Source organism: Amblyomma mixtum, chromosome 2 (assembly GCF_055824585.1).
Source record: "Amblyomma mixtum isolate Tamu chromosome 2, ASM5582458v1, whole genome shotgun sequence".
Taxonomy (NCBI): domain Eukaryota; kingdom Metazoa; phylum Arthropoda; class Arachnida; order Ixodida; family Ixodidae; genus Amblyomma; species Amblyomma mixtum.
Window position 1 is genome coordinate 13,781,648 of NC_143013.1, and position 14,531 is coordinate 13,796,178.

General features: G+C 50.2%; 1 protein-coding gene across 2 annotated transcripts in view; it reads right to left on the minus strand.

Moving 5' to 3' along the window:
* The window catches only part of LOC149358474 (GATA-binding factor 2-like), a 256,638-nt gene that overhangs the window by 158,769 nt on the left and 83,338 nt on the right, over positions 1-14,531 (minus strand). Inside the window, exon 1 of one of the 2 annotated variants that reach the window (XM_089570545.1) lies at positions 1,092-1,318. The exons of the other annotated variant lie outside the window; for it this stretch is intronic. The gene's annotated coding sequence lies outside the window, so the exon portion shown is untranslated. Of the gene's footprint in view, positions 1-1,091; positions 1,319-14,531 lie in introns of those variants that run through there. 2 annotated transcript variants of the gene reach the window in all.

Below are 14,531 nucleotides of genomic sequence, written 5' to 3' on the forward strand. Positions count from 1 at the left end.
ATTATCAAGAGTGATCATATCATGCGTAATAGGCTGTTTAATGTCACCAAAGGAACAGTTAAAAAGGTATGCGTGTAGTTATCGTATCGCCATCGCGGGAACACAGTTCGCTGAGACACGATTCATTGTGCTTATTATTGAGACAAACATTCACAGAATTTCATGCAGCAGGTACCACATAACACACCGCTCCATGGCACTGTTTCTAAGAGCAAACCGGTATGCAGAAAATACTTCACTTGAGTATCGTGTTCGACGTGTAACGGTTTGCAATTATAACATTTTTTTTGGGGAAAAACTCAAACTCGTTATCGAGTCATACAAGATAGCAAGTCTTCACATCGTTTTTCTCTGATGACCTGAGCCACTGCAAGCAAGAAAACGTTTTTTGGGGCTCAAGTTTTTTTTTTTGTTGTTGTTCATGTGTGACGCCTCTATTGTGTGTGCGGACTGCGGGAAATGTGCAGAGGTGCATGTGTTTATTTTGTTTTTCTGCCGAACAGGTGTAGTTAATGCGCTTGTGACACCATTCTGTTAAGCCGATTTTGTTCCTTTTGACTGCCCACGCATTCGGCATGGGGAGTGAACGGCCTCAGCTTTTACTTGTTAACGCGACGAGCCGCCTCGCGGGCCCATAAATCATATCGACAGCGTGTTATATCGGTGGTAGATTACCAGCGGCTAATCGATCACAAATATCATCTAGCCCTGCACGGGCGAGGCACGTTCAAACGCGTATGAAACCAGTCTTTTCTATTCCAGTTCGCGCCCATGTGGAGCCCGTTCTGGTTTCAACGGCGCGTGTATGTATTCCGTAATCGCTAGCTCCCAGGAGTGCTCCGTCCGTTGCAGTCGGTCGACAGAAATAACTGTCTTGTACAGATAGCGCATTTGCCGGCTGACCGGTGCACGGCGAAACCGTTTTTCTATCTTTTAACTAACGGGTGCGCGGACGACTTGCTACCGGACGCCTGAAAGCAAGGAGGCTTCCAGTTAGTACTCTTGTTTTCTAACATGCCGACCATTTTCTGCTGCGTTTTTTGGTAGTAGGACGCAGAAACGCGAAGGAGTAGTGCGAGGCGAGAACTCACCCAACTGTCTTCGAAGAAGGGCTGGTCTGAAACGCGCTGAACTGCTGCGTGGACTTGCCGGTAGTGTCGGCCTATTCCAGTCAGTGAAGAGCAGTGTGGAGGAGCCTCTGGTCACTATAACGGAATCCAAATGCTCGATTGCACTTTCTCACAGGTTTCGGCTCCGCCTCAATAGGCTCTCGCGACACCACCGTGCGCTGTCAAGCGGCGTGAAAGGCAACGCTCCCACACCAGGACGGGATGGTCTTATGTCCCGCGAGGATATCTTGCAGGAGTCAACTCCGAGCTGCGGGCACAAGAACTGCCGTTGCAACCGAAATGGAAAGGGAGCAGCAGCCCACGGCGAGACGATGGATCCAGTACGGCACCGCGGCAGCTGAAAGCGACAGTGGACGTGGTGGTGGTCCGGCGTGGCACAGCGCCGGTCATCCGGTGTCGCCCGTGCGCGCGCGGAGAGCAGCGGTGCTTGCTCGGCGTGCGCGTAATCCACGTGCTCGGCGCGGTGTGGTGTGCGCGGCCGAGTGTTTCCCGCCGAGCGATCGGGTGAGGAGGGGGCTACTCAGGCTGCAGTCGTCGAGGAGCGGTGCAGCGGCGGCGTTGTCTGTAGTGGCTCCTGTGCGCCCAACGGCGGCGGCCTTGCCGAGGACGAACGCTGCGGCCGCCGAGGTACCAACCGGTCTGAACGGCGTACGTCGGCCGAGTGCTCCTCCCGCGGGCGTCGCGCGGCCATCTTGGGCTGGGTCACGTGGGGGTAGCCCTTCTTCTGGTCGCCGCCAGAAAGGAGGAGGAGGTTACTGCTGCGTCTCCAGGGAAGAGTGTCGCGCATCACGTTGTCTCCTGGAAGATCGGGAAGAAGAGGCCGTTTTGTCCTCCTCCTGTACCTGACTGCGCCGCTTGTGCCAGGGGATCTGCCCCTCCTCCCCCGACTCTTTCACCCCAGGGACGTGGACGCGGCGGCCGTTGTGGTATTAGGGGGCCCCCTGCCTTCAAGGAGCCCGGTGCAGGAGATGGGTGCTAGAGCAGAGGCCCATTGCGCTTGGCTCGCCTGCCCACACCCGGACGGGCAACGACGAGGATCCGGAGAAAACTGTCCTCGCGCTCTTTGTCATGCGCCTCTCGCTTCATTCTTGTCGCCCGCCAACTTGGCGCCAGTGATGGCGGGACTCCCCGCTTCGTGGTCTCCCTTTGTCTCTTTCTGGCTCCGTACTGCCCGCTGGCGCCGCCGCCGCTGCATGCGCAGGCCACTCCAAAGCACTGGCTTCAACCGCGGATGACTGTCAAGGAGTACTTTCCTCTTTTTTTTCTTCTTTCTACCATTCTTTCTTTTTTTGAGACTCCTAATTAGCGTGACGGCAAAAAAAGAAACCTTTTTTAAAGCAGAGTGGCATGCAAAAGCAGGCATCCGCTGTACATGGTGCGGAAGACCCCCTTCTTTTGTTGAGGGTCGCAGTCGCATCACTTTCGAGATACACAAGACTCCCCAGCAATGTCCCCTCAATGCATCTTTCTTCGTAAGAGGCAAAGGACTTGCTTTTCAAACAAAATATTGGCCCCATGAGCTGTAAAATACCGCTTTCTCCGCTCTTTCCATAAAAGTGCCGGTAGCTGCCCCGTCCGTCCACTGTTGGGGCGTAAACGGAAACGATTACCTCGCCGCTTGTACGGCCACATCCACCCCCGTTCTTTCCCTGCTTCTGTCCCAGGTAGTCCGCGAACCAGTCTGCGGCTGCTTTCTCACGCAACCACCTCCGCACCCGTCCCGCACAGTTTTTTTTTTCTTTCGGGAACACTGTAGGAGTAAATCGTCCCGTGCTGGTCTCGTACACTCATCCAGTGGACAGGGGAACGAATCGATGTCATCCTGGCTTTAGCCGGAGGCCAAAGTTCAACCACCGAGGACAAAAGCATGAATCCTTTGCGAAGTCTACCGCCTATCTCTTACAAGACCTGTTTACATGAATACGAGAGCAGCGCATCGCATCGACTTTTTAACGCATGACATTCATGTAGTTCAGGAGTGCAAACTGCTGGGCTAGTTGGTTCATATTGCATAGAAAGGGAACCAGCGAAAACAGACGCAAGTCAAGAACAAAGAAGGCACACACCACAACGCTGGTGGCGTTGCCTTCGTGGTGGTGTGTGCCTTCTTTGTTCTTGTCTTGCGTCTGTTTTCGCTGGTTCCCTTTCTACACATTCATGTAAACGGTGATAATGCGCTAGGAAAGTGCGTCGCATCAATGCGCCAGACGAGGGGTGGATCGAGAATGACAAGTCGACTGCAGCGCTGAATGGAAACAGGTTTGGATGTGTGCCTCTTCCTCCCTGTCGTTGCTATACAATACCCCCAGCCGGATAACAAAGCAGACTTCGCTCAAGATGGGGCTGACTGGACCCGTCTACCGCGTGCAATGGGTGCAGGGTCACTGTCCTGCCAGACTTGATGCGGCTCGTGCAAGCAGTAGCGCATCGGCTCCGCGAGATGCACTAGGAATTGCGATGCGCTACTGTCGCATTCATGCAAACGCGGCTTGTACTCGCAGGGGCGGGTTTATACGTCATTCTTGGAGGGGGTAGTCGGATGAGTAGGAGGAGGTGGTTGCCTCCGAACAATTATTTCTTGGGATTTTTTATTTCGTAGAAAATAGGCGTTGCATCATAGTTTTCACATGTGAAATTTCTCACTATCTCGCCCCTCTTCTCCTAAAAACCACCCCTGCATAATACAGTTTATTTTTATCTTTCTACCTTTTCGGCTGTGAGGACCACTACCAGTACGCAGGGGAAAAGGCTGTTGAACATTGTTTTATAATCCGTGTCGTATTAAGGTTTATGGCGGAAACGTGTGTAACAGTAGCCGACGATTATGCTTGGTTCGCCAGCAAAAAAAACAAAAGACGTTCCTCGAACATGACTAGAATGAAAGGGCGAATGGGTCGAAAAGCATGCCATTCCTTTTTGCTTCTCGATCAGCACGTCTTCGTGAAAGAAGCCGTTCCGCGCGTACAGGTAGAAACACGAGCACAGGGAGGCCAACCCCAGCCTAATTATCGCGTCACGCATTCATTACTGCAGCGGCAGAATTCCCTTCTTCCGAGCCGCTTTCGCGCAGGCCGCCAGGGCCCTTACGCTATGCACGCCTTCCGCGTATGGCAACAAATTAAGCATCGGGCTCATTATCGCCCTTCGCATTGGCGCTTCAAGAAACGCGCGCACGCTGCGGCAGCGGACGCTGCGGTCTTGAACTCTGCTACGCACTGCGGCCTTGGGGACGGTAACAAAAGCAAAGCGGAGCGATAAATCTTCGCCGTTACGCGTTTCCAGGGGGCTTCGCAAGTGGACGTGAGCAGCGTGACAGGCCTATCGCAACCGGAGCTGAGCGCTTACTGTGGGCATCTCCGTGCCATCTACGAAGTTTGCAGTGTCCCGGTATTCCTAAAGGCCGAGTCACACTGCGGAAACAGTCCGCCAACCCGTCCGACAAAACAGTGTTTTCGTCAGGTTGGCGATCCTGTCACACCGCGTCAACACGAACAGAGGGTAAACATGTCGCTGTCTCCCGCCAGCCTGTGTTGGCCACATGTGCGCCGCTTGTTCACAAACTCTCTGTCACACCGGAAAGACCACCTCAATCGCGTTGCCCGGCGCTTCTCTGCATTTGCTCGCGCGCTCTCCTCCGTGCGTGTGCACAACCGCGGAAACTGGAGACACCTTGCACTGTCGTAGCTACTGGCAGTTTTGCAGAATATTGGACGAACTATGATCGTGCGCGGCGGCTGAGGTGCAGCCCTGCTCGATTCTGACTCGGACGACCAGCCGCCACCGCAGAGAAACCGCGCTGGATGATCGACTGGCTGAGAAGGGCGCCTGAGAAAGGCGTTTTCGAAAACTTCATGCGAAAGAATTAAACACGGACTACATGCGTCTACTTTCTGTGCCCTGTGTCTACTTCTACACATTTTGTGTTTTGCGCTGCTGTTACACAATGCATTATCAACCCGGCCGGTCACTACAAATCACGCCACAATCTCGGCAGATTCATCGAGTTTGTTCCACGCTCTGAGAGTACTAAAAAAAGATATAATTGTACGCATCATTCTTGCAATCAAATGGGAACCCAGTAAAGTTATTCTGATTGCTATCTCAAAGAAAAAAAATGCAGCACTGCTTTCTTCTTCATCTCAAGTTCGAAAATAGCAGGACAGGAAACTGGTAACTCGTGCTCACCTGTGAAATACAGTCCCAACTAGCGATCTCTTGAAACACAGATTCCTTCAGATCACACCGTGATATTTTGGTCTGTTATATCCCATGGAAAACGCCTCTCTTCAACCATCCCGATCAAGTCACTTTCCTGGCGGCTGGAGAACGACGGCAGCATGTTTGCGGGAGCAACTCGCACACTCGTCTGCTGTCGCGGCTCCTGCTCTAGTGGTCCTATCTCGCGCACAACCCCGTCAAGAAACTGCTAGTGCTCGCGGCCGAGGTAGGCTCTACACACGGCACAAGACATTCCTTTTGGCTCCCTACAAAGCCGCATTCGTCACTGCTCACAAGAATGCGACGGGGAACGTAGGAAATGTGCTTCTCCACGGCGGTGGCATCCGCCAGCCGGTGGTGGACACGGCAGCCTCCCCGTCTGCATGCGCCCGCCTGCAAGACGCCGTACGCGGCAGATACCATTGCGACGAAAAAAAACCACGACCTTCTGAAAAAAATGCTCATGTTTGCACTTTGAAAACGACGTTTCCAAGCACGAAAGGCACAAAAGCGGTGAATCACCTCAAAGTGCTTGGTTTGGTTCGTGCGGTGTCGCCAGGAAATTCGCCCGGCCGGCGAACAGCGCCAACCGTGTCCACGAACGCTGTTTGTTTGTTGTTCCGGTTCCCGGAAGCTGTCATACCGAGGGAACATCCCAGCAACCTGTCTCGTTTCCCTGCCGTTCGTGCAGTGTGACAAGAAGTTGTGGGACGAGTTGGTTGGGCGACTTGTTGACGGCTCGTTTGCGAACATGTTTGGTTCATGTCGTTGTTGTGTTTCCGCAGTGTGACTCGGGCTTAAGCCCTTCGAGCGAAAATAAAACTACAACACTGATCCCCGTTCAAGCATTCAAAGAACCCCCAAGCAAGCATCGCTTTTTAATTAAAGGATGTATTCTGATTCACTCAGTAGTGATTTTTTTTTTTGCTCGTGGGTTGCTGTTCAAACCGTTCTGTATGAGCTGAAATTTTTTTTCGTGTATTATAGTATGCGTTCTTTTATTTTATATTGAATGACTTCATTTGAACTGATCTCGATTGATTTATACAGTTGTCAAATGTGAATCAGCACGGTTACTCTGTTCATACCTCATGCAATGCCCCACAACCGGGGCCTTTGAGGTAATAAATAAATAAATAAATAAACCACACCATAGCTGCTCGCTGCTCCAGCACATCAGCCTGGGTGCTACATAGGAAGTCACGTGACACTTTCGCCACCGAATGAAGTGTCCTAGAGGCCGTCCCCGTGTGCTCTTTGCATCCACGCGGTTTTCGAATGACACGCAAGATGACCAGAGTTGTGGAGCTATACCCAAGCTCGTGTTCGAAATTCTGAAGCTGATATGTTATTACTTACGGCCAGCTGCAAATCTTTTATTACAACGAAGCGCGTAACTGCAACAGAATGTTACGTATTAGAATTTAGTTAATCAGCTTAATTGTTAACATGATTCACCTCTTCTCTGACGTCCGTCACCCCTGCTGTTGTTATGCCGCAAGATCACAGTTTCGAATAACGGTTTGATAATACATTTCGGTTACTGGTGGTTATGAGCGGTTGCTTGCGTTGTTATTGTTGTCCTCATGAAAGCAATGGCGTCCGTACTCCGCAGGATTCATGTTGCTTCTTCTCCATTCGTCTCTTCGCTGGAATGCAAACTAGCAAACTCCCTCCACTGCCGTGCGGCACTTAGCGCGCTGGAGGCTAGCGAGCGTAATACCCTCATGACCCTGCCTATGCTTAAGCTTTCGGTCATGTACAAGATGACATGGTAAGTAGAGGTGAGATGAAAAGCGTGATTATTTAAAAAAATGACAGTGCCAATGTACTTGTACTTGGTGCAGGACCGGGGTCTACATGGAGTCAGTGGGAGAGGCCCTACAAATGACGTATACAGTCGGATATACAACCAAAGAACGAAGAGGAAAACGTCCCTCAAAAGAGGGCCTTCAGCCAAAGGCGTTGACCCATGGCCATGATTTCGTAGTTAATCCTCTTACACATCATCGCGTGGCATCACAGGAGGCTCGGAGTTGCTAGGGGATTATCTCCGGACATAGGAGTAGCCGCCAGGTCATGGGAGATCGACGGGAATGACTGGCGGGCCTTCTTTGAGCGGTATTTTGCGCTCCATTCTTGGGTTTTATACAAATGTAGCTGGGCTGGTGATCATGATAATGACACCCACACTGACACACACCATCTTAATGGCTTCTGGCGCGGCGCAAATTCCCTCAGTGCGCGTGTAATAATGCCTTTCCCATGCGTAAAATTACTTTTTTTTATTTGCTGATAACTGCTAAATAAATTATGAGAATAATGAGCTTAAATTGGAGCGAATTTGGCCGGCACTCTATCAGGCCATAAAAAAAAAAACGATGTGATTCAGATGAAAAATATATAGCACTTGTACCTAGTCAGTATGAACTTATCGGTTTGGAACCTGCATGGAGGCAAGGCTGGAAGCTAAATTGAAGCCAGCGCATCAGCTCAGCAGTAAGATAAGGAAAGAAAAATGATAGGGGTGGCGCTAAGAAAGAGAGGAAGAGAGCAGAGTGAATTACAGAGAAAACGTATGTTAACTACGTCTGAGAGCAAATGAAGAGAGTTTGGTTTGGTTTATGGGGTTTGTCCTCCCAATGCGACTCGAGCTGTCAGGGACGCCATAGTGGAGGGCTCCAGATATTTCGACCAACTTGGGTTCTTTAACATGCACTGACATCGCACAGTATGCACGGACCTCCAGCATTTAGCCTCCATCTAAATGAGACCGCCGTGGCTGATACCGAACCCGCGTCTTTAGGGTCAGCAGCCGAGCATCAAAACCGCAGAGCCACCGCGGCGGAAGTGCAAATGAAGAGGGGGCATTGGACTTGGGCGGTGAAAGTATTGCTCCGAAGTGATGACGGACAGTTCGTTAGGGTAACGGGATGTTTTTTTGACGGAAGACGAAAATAGCAAGTATGGAAGCGAGTTTGGCGGCGAGTTCGGCGGCTCTATGAGATAACGATATTCGGCGGATGGTGATGATGGTCATTGTGAAATTTCTTGACATAACTCCGCGTATAGAAGAGAACGCCTTCGCATTAGACGGCCGCCGCGGTGGCTCAGTGGTTATGGTGCTCGGCTGCTGACCCGAAAGACGCGGGTTCGATCCCGGCCGCGGCGGTTGAATTTCTTTGGAGGAGAAATTCTAGAGGCCCGTGTACTGTGCGATGTCAGTGCACGTTAAAGAACCCGGGGTGGTCGAAATTTCCGGAGCCCTCCACTACGGCGTCTCTCATAGCCTTAGTCGCTTTGGGACGTTAAACCCCATAAACCAAACCAAACCAAACCGCATTAGACGCCCTGGTCTGCTGCAAGAACAATGGCGGTGCACAATAACGTCCCTGGAAGGGTGCGCTGGCGAAGAACGACATTGAAGGCGTGTGCGACCCCACTCAAGCGCTGAAGAAAGCTGACGAAAAGAGAGTGCTCTGCTTGCTTTGAGTCTGTGCAGAATTTTATATATGTCCCTCTCCTGCGCGCCCGATTATTCTGACCACCCGGGGTCCTTTAATGAGGGTTTTTAACTCACGGCTAAAATTAATTTCGTTGAAAGACAGAGCACCTCTTCTCCTATCAGATATACTCTATTTACGTCTATAGTTGCTTCTCTTTGATACGACGGGCTAGCCTCTAAGGGCGGAGTAGATCTGTATTTATATGAAAAGAGGGGAGGGACAACACTGTGATGCGATATTTCGGCGCATATTAAGTAAACCGCAGGCGGTCTAAATTAAAACCTGCTAGTCCGTCCACAACGCCGACTTCCCTCAGGGCCGACCGCTGTTACTTTGCTGTTGGCAAAGCGCGCTAAGTTAGAGAAACCGTATCAGCCAGTGCACAGCGAGAGGCTAGACACAGCCAGCTTTCTATACGTGCGACTTCCCGCCGTTTGATTCGCATTTCTCGCATATTAAAACGAACAGGTCCTGTGCCCGCGCGCCCTCTCAGAAGCACCGCGGCCGCTCGGCCCTTGGTACCGCGGCGACAGTGGAGTACACACACACAGGACTGGCGCTAGGAGCCCGTGGGATATCGCCCTGCGGGCGAGCTCTGGTCGTCGCGCCTTTTCTCACGGTGCGCGGCGCTCCCAAGACAGGGCGAGCACGGCAGGAAACGGCTTAGCAGCTCCGCGGCCGCAACGCGAGCCCCTCGTCGGTGCTGCTAAGTGAACGGTGGCCCCTCTGCCTGCTCCCACTGTCCTCGCGAACCTCTTTCTTCTTCTTTCTTTATTTATTTTACCGCCTTTCTCTCTCAGAAACCCCGCTCAGTGACCAGCGGGTGCCGATTCGTATCCGGTCCTTCGTTTTTCTTGCTTTATCGGGCGAGGTATTAGTAGCCGTGTTTTGTTTTTACTCGGCCCTTGCACGGTGAAAGCGGCCCGCGTGCTGCCGTTTGCTGCTCGTTAATGGCTCCGAGGTGTATGCAGTACCGATTATCTTTCGCCCGATGCAGTGTTTCTCTATGCGGCGGGGATTCGACGAGGAATAGTGTGGATCTTTGCGTTTGGCTGTGGATTGGGCTGTTGCACGCATCTTGTATAGACGGCACAAGCTGCCTAAAAACAACTTACCAAACGCTTGTCTCATTGGCGCGTCCTTTTTATGCGTGTTGCGTACGCATTAAGAAGAAATTAAAACACTATCTCTAGCTGAATGGTAATGCTTGCGTCGAGCCTTGCGCCGGTGTCTGGAGTGCTCACATCGTGTTTTTATGATATATCTTTATATAATGCTTGTCTATTTCAGTCACCGTTTATTAGGACATATATGGCAACAACCGCTGAGCTTTGTTAGTCGAACAAGTCTACATATCTAACTACGAAGTGTCAGAGAGGTCAACTTGCCGCCTCTATTTAGATCTTTCCCGTGTTCATTCTGCATTGCTGTTTTCGCTTAAAGCTACTAGTTTACTCCGAAGACAAATTTGATTTTGTTGTTTTCAGCAAGTTTCAGTTGATACTAGAGTAAGGGCATCTTGGAACCCACTGGCGTTGTTTTTAATTTTAGTAATAAGTTTTTGTACCGAACGAAGAAGGGAAAGTAGTCAAGTATGCATGGTGCAGGCCTTATGAAGAGGCTTCCGAAACGTTAACAAATGCACGTGCACTTCATTAAAACAAATATCACTTACCTCCGCCGAGGCACGTGCGCCTGGTTGCCCGCTTTCTTTTCCTTTTGTATCTCCTTTTCTTTGCCTCAAACCCGGCTTACGTAACCTTTATCTCAACTTCCTTCCAGTGCAGTTGTGTACAAACCAAATGGTGACACATTTTCCCATTCTTTCTGTTGTTCATGTTCTGCGACCACGCATCCGCCGCGCGGGTTAACCTTATTCCCCGCTAAACAGCTCTGCCACCGCGACTTGCGTGCCACGCTATCTGGCTGTCCGCAGAATTTATCGATCCAGTTTGTTTTCAGCGCCATATAGAACGCTCGCAGGGGAACCAGTCCGTCTTTTGGGCTCTCCCTTCGGGCTCTCCAATGTGCTGCGTTCGAAGAACCACTGTGCGCAGGCCTCGTTACAACTGCGCTCTATACACTACTGCTGCTTCTGCTGTCGGGAGACTGGACCCGTTTCTGTCCGGACTTAGCGCGGCCTAGCACTGGATCGGGTACTGCGCTGGAGACGCGCGCGCGCACCTGCAGTATATTTCCGAGCGCGGCGCCGGTCGCAGTGGCGCGGGCGCCTGTCTTGGGAGGTGCAGCGCAGAGCGGCGCGCGTGTGTCTTCTTCGTCGTCGTGTATACGGTGCAGGTCGCGCAGGAAGCGGAAACGGATTTTTAACAGCCGAGCCCGCTCGGCCGGCGTCCCCGTTCGGGCTGTGCCACCACCGACGGGTGCCGTGCGCGGTCCGCATCCCAATTGAGCCCGCTCTGTGCCACCGATGCCTGTAGCACTTTATACTGCCGCCGCCATCGCTTGCTGTAGAAGGGCCCGCTTTTGGTCGGTCGCCGACGTCGTCTTTCCGCGAAAAAAAAAAACGGCTTGCCTCGAGTTCTGTGTGTATATGTATTATACACACACACGCGCACGTGCGCGAGCATGCTCTGCTCTGTTGAACCGGGGGGGGGGGGGGGGGGGGGTATTTGTTTTGCTGTAAACCGTTGTGGAAATGTTCAAAAGAGGGACAATGTTTCGGCTCTGACTTTTAGTCCGACCACTTTGAGGTAGGACTGTATACTCTGAGCATCCGCACTTCGTGAATTGTTGATGGATGATTTAGTCGATACAAAAGCTCATCACACGATGTTTCTGTCCCCGGGTACACATAATATAAAAAACAAATGATTGATGTTTACACGCGTGGCAGCCACGCCTATGCTATAAGTGCGACGTATACGCCGTGTAGCGGGAAATACCGTATATTTATTTCAGTCGCCTGGGTTTTTCTTAATGAACACCAAAGTCGTCCCAGTGCACTAAGCACATTCCTCCCGCTACCGCACTTGTGAGACCACAGCAGAGATCTTTCTTTCTTTCTTTCTTTCTTTCTTTCTTTCTTTCTTTCTTTCTTTCTTTCTTTCTTTCTTTCTTTCTTTCTTTCTTTCCTTCTTCCTCTTTTCCTCTTTCTTTCTTTCTTTCTTTCTTTCTTTCTTTCTTTCTTTCTTTCTTTCTTTCTTTCTTCCTTTCTTTCTTTCTTTCTTTCTTTCTTTCTTCCTTCCTTCCTTCCTTTCTTTCTTTCTGTCTTTCTTTCTTCCTTCCTTTCTTTCTTTCTTTCTTTCTTTCTTTCTTTCTTTCTTTCTTTCTTTCTTTCTTTCTTTCTTCTTTCTTTCTTTCTTTCTTTCTTTCTTCCTTTCTTTCTTTCTTTCTTCCTTCCTTTCTTTCCTTCTTTCTTTCTTCCTTTCTTTCTTTCTTTCTTTCTTTCTTTCCTTCTTTCTATCTTTTTCTCTTTCTTTCTTTCTTCCTTTCTTTCTTTCTTTCTTCCTTCCTTCCTTCCTTCCTTTCTTTCTTTCTTTCTTTCTTTCTCTCTTTCTTTCTTTCTTTCTTTCTTTCTTTCTTTCTTTAACCAGGTTGGTAAGCCAGCTTGAGCCGCCTTCGCACGTCTATAGCTGGCGCAGGCGCTGCAATGGGCGCCTGGCACGCTTCCCGGTGATGATGGACCGCGCAAACGTTGAAAGGGCGTGACAGAAAATAGCGCGATCGAGCGATGGCACTCTGCCATCGGTAAGGCGCGAACACCTTGCGGAGCGGATTGCGCGAATGGAAACTCGCTCGTGAGGGAGAGGAGGCGTGTCTTTCGGAACGCATCGCTGTACGTGCGAACGAAATGTCTATCTCTCTGCTCGACTATCACTCAGCTTTCGTGTTCGCGCTGATATTCTTGAGCGCGATAACATCTGCTTAAGTGCTTATGCTTGTTTAAGGGACAGAAAATCAACTACGCGCAGCCTCGGCAGGAGTTGAAGTCTGCAGGAAAATATTGTCGCACTTCTGAGCACCTTGATCCTAAGATCGTCGCAGTAATGCTATCTGTAGCGACCTTCATGCTTAGAATCGCGCGGTCTGAAAAGATCACTGCAACAAAAAAAGGTTGCGAGTATACTTAGCTCAAGTGTTGAGAGGCGAAAGCAGAGGACACTATGCCGTGACGACTTCCGGTGGATGTGACGTCACACCGTTCCCGTGGCTATATCGATACCCAAATTATACACCTTTCAGGGATCTTAAGCGGCAATTACTCATAATTACTCATTACTCATTTTTCCATCTATTTGACACAAATCCGACGTTTTTCCGACCATTCTGTGAAAATTTTCACTATGCCGTGACAACTTCTGTGGGATGTGACGTCACATCGTTTCCGTGGCTATATCGACGTCCACGTTTCGACGCAATTTCGACATTTTTGACTATAATTTATTGACTAATTAATCTACAGTGATCAAACTTAGCTTCTAGATGCGTTCTTTCCTCCTCTATCTGAAGCAGCCATTGGTTTACTTCTTTTTTAGTTCCCTTTTCCTTAGTTTAGTTTCCAAAATGGCTGTAACCGTGGTTTATCAGGAAAGTGTAGAGGGTGTGCACGGGAGTGGTGCCGCCGCCTTCGCTTTAGAGTTGATATATTGACTCTATCAATATATTGCAAACATACTGATAGAATGATCGAGTCAGGATATTGACTCTATAGCAACCACCTGGACAAGGATATAGTGAGAAAAGGCAAGACAAGGCCAAGACAGGTCATCTGAAGACAAACCGAACGAAGCGACTTTCGTAGAATTAAGGTTTCCATATATACATCCCCTTGTTCAAACTTGTCTCTGAAAACAATGTCGCCTCTCTCGTCTACCGATGGTCCGTCTTCTTCGTCACTATGCAACGGAGTGCGCAGAGACACCGGCTACTCTTTCTTTATCGTTATTACCGTAAGGAGACGACATGAGCTCAACATTGGCACCTCATTACCTTTTATTACGGCTGGAATTGTATACGAAGGTATCAAGGGGCATACACTCGTGCGTCGGTCGGCGCATTGTAGGGCGCGCAAACGGCTGCCAGCGCGGAGAAACCTGAGAGAGCTAAGTGCCCAGCCGCCGCCGCCGTTCGCTGCATGCATATCGTTACAAACATCGTGACTCGCCTACGGCCCTGCCGCAATTAGCCGAACGCGTTGTGTCTTCGGCAAAGGCAAGGAAAGGCACAACTAAATTTCTTCCGCTCGATGCATTTCTTCGTAAATTGGGTATTCGGCCCGAGGGTCACATCGCAGTGAACACAGTATAAAAGCCCTCTGTCATAAACGCATTCCCTTCCCCTTACTCCCGCCGGCCCCCTTCCTTATATCGGCTCTATTTTAGCACGCGCGCTAATCTTCTGGAAGCAATTTTCTTTCCAAAAGCGCCCACCAAATGAAACTCATTTGCTGCCGGTTTCTCTCTTCCTCACTCCGGCTGTGTCGTTGCTTAATTCCTTTTTATTCGCTCTTCATTCCTCGCCCCAACCATCGGCATTGCAGTGGGTGGATTGCATCTTCCACAGCTGGGTGGTTCCAACCAATCAGTCAATCAACCAATCGATCAATCGATCGATCAATCAATCAATCAATCAATCAATCAATCAATCAATCAATCAATCAATCAATCAATCAATCAATCAATCAGTCAGTTAGTCAGTCAGTCAGTCAGTCAGTCAA